We start from the raw sequence: 2,588 nt of genomic DNA, 5'->3' as shown, positions 1-2,588 counted from the left end.
CGCCCAGTACCAAAAGGTACTGAACGTAATTTTGGACCGAATGCTAAAAAGAGCAACGGTCACGGGTCTGGCGTTGTTGCGAAATCGCAACAGCGAGGCGGACCGCCAAAAAACGTAGGGACGCAACGCTCTACTGATCCATCAACCGCAAGAGAATTTGCAATTTTCTTCACGAAAGTTGCTCCCGACACACAGTCACAATGTGTCTCTGCACCTGGTGATGGACCTTGAAGTTAAAAGTGATAAATGATTTGTCACTCAGAGCCCTAGTGGACTGCGGAGCGTCAAATAACTTTATTCGTCGCCAGTCACTAGAGGGTCGCAGGCTCAAATATGTTGAGCGCGACATCCCTACAACGAGGATGACGATGCGTCTAGCGACAGGCGCATCGATAACAGTAATGAAACACGTAATGAAATTTCACTACACGTTAAAAGATTTACAGTACGATGATGATTTCATCGTACTGGATTTGGATGACAAATTTGATGTCATCCTTTGTTTACCTTGGCTCAGAAAATACGAGCCAAGGATCAGCTGGCAGCATCGATCCGTAAAGATGCCTGCCACTTGTTCATTTTCTTAATGACGACTGGATCCCGTATCGAAGATTCACACCTCTTTTCTGCTGCTTCATCGCCTATAGTGAGTACAAAATCCGCATCACCATCCTGACTCCTTTCCTTTTTCTTTCCCTTGCACGCCGCTTTTAGATGCCCTTGGTGGCCACATCTAAAGCACTTTCGTGTGTCCTCCTTTCCTTCGTGACAGATGGCCATCTGATAAACGTCTTGGAGTGTCCACAAGCGTGTGGATGTACTACGAGTGAGTGCGATGGCCTCACTTGTGGTACGGCTGTTAGAACGACTGCACAAGATCACAGTTTGATTACTAAACACCCTGTAAAGTCAGCTGCCGGCGGCTGTGCGAATGCACAGGCAGCGCCTAAGGTCCACCACTCGAATAAGCCGAGGGGATTGAGACATGAATGTACGCCTAGCGGGCGACATTAAAGGACGATACCGGTTGTCCAAAAGGGACAACAAGATGATCCTAGGTCGAGAAGAGTCGACCGTAGAGGACCCGACTGTGATAGCACAACCACAGTCGGAAGACGTTGAGGGAATAAGTCCCTACGTACTTGAGAAGAAATCCCTGAAATAGTTAATGCTGAAGTGACTTGACGTCAGCATCCCGAGGGATTGATCCCTCGGCAGTCTGTGGATAAATCTTAGGAAAAAACCGAGACACTAAATGTCTTGGTTAATAACGGTTCAAGAGTAGGCGCTTAAACTCTTAATTTGTATTCGCCTCGGAAGTAAACTTTGGAGATAACTCAATTACCAGCCCTAGAACCCAAGCGGCTCTTGAGAAATCTGCAGTAGTAGAATCAAGCAGATCTACGTACTCGTCACAGAGGACGAATAAGCAACCGATATTCGGTCAGCGGTAATTTTTGCAGAGAGCGAACGGGTCCTCAGCAGCTCATCGATGGACGGAAGTGTCCTCGATGTGAAGACTCGGGTTGAGAGATATACTACTCAATCCTGGGAGTCACTTAAGACAAATTCTTTATACAAGGATTTGATTAAATTGAGGGATGTATTCCTTTAAAACGTTCCATGCGAGTTGCCTAAGGATAAAGGCACTCGACATGAGATCGAGCTCAAACCGGGCTCGAAGCACTGTGTCATGAAGCAGTGGCAACTGCCTCGTAAAAGAGTACTTGCGATCGATAATTTTTTTATCGATCGATTAAAAGCGGACCATGTGAGGGAGTCAACCTCTCCATATAGCTATCCGACCTTCTGTGTGCGAAAGGTCACAGGAGGGTAGCGGATTGTGCACGCATTCAACAAACTGAATGCTGCAACAGTACCGGCTCAAACGCCGATACCTAGAATAGACGTAATCATAGATGTTATGTCTAAGAGTACAATCTTTTCGTCTATGGATCTGATGGATGGATTTATCAGATCCTTATGCGTGAACGGGACATCTCGTACACAGCAGTGAGCACTACCAGCAGGATGATCTGGGAATGGCTAGTAATGCAACAGGGGCATAGTAACGCCCCCGCAACATTCAACAGAAACGGAATGAATCTGTTGAGACCGGTGCGAATTCTCGCACCGGTCTCAACAGATTCATTCCGTTTTTTATTTTGACGATGTATTCGTCCATAGCCGAGCCATGGACGGAAAGACGGATGTAAAAGTTCATAAAATTCACGTTCGTCAGGTTATTTCACTCATGCGAAAGCATAAGTTGTACGCAAATCTCAAGAAGTGTATATTCGCTGCAAGCGAGATACCACTTCTTGGGTGCATCGTCGGTAAACGCGGCGTGCGCCCTGATCCCGAACAGATCTAGGCAATTACTGACTGGCCATTTCCAGTCGATGTCAAGAAACTGAGATAGTTCCTTGGATTAGCGGCGTACTTGCACAAGTGCTCTCGCAATTATGCAGAGATGACAGTTTATCTCTCTCGTCTCTTGAAAAAAGACGAAAAATGGCTATGGAACGCTGATTGTCAGCGTTCGTTCAAAGGTATCAAGCAAAGCTTGATCCAATCGCCCATCTTGG

This window comes from Bremia lactucae, linkage group LG1 (genome assembly GCF_004359215.1).
Source record: "Bremia lactucae strain SF5 linkage group LG1, whole genome shotgun sequence".
NCBI lineage: Eukaryota > Oomycota > Peronosporomycetes > Peronosporales > Peronosporaceae > Bremia > Bremia lactucae.
The sequence above is the reverse complement of the archived record's forward strand: the minus strand, read 5'-3'. Positions refer to the sequence as shown.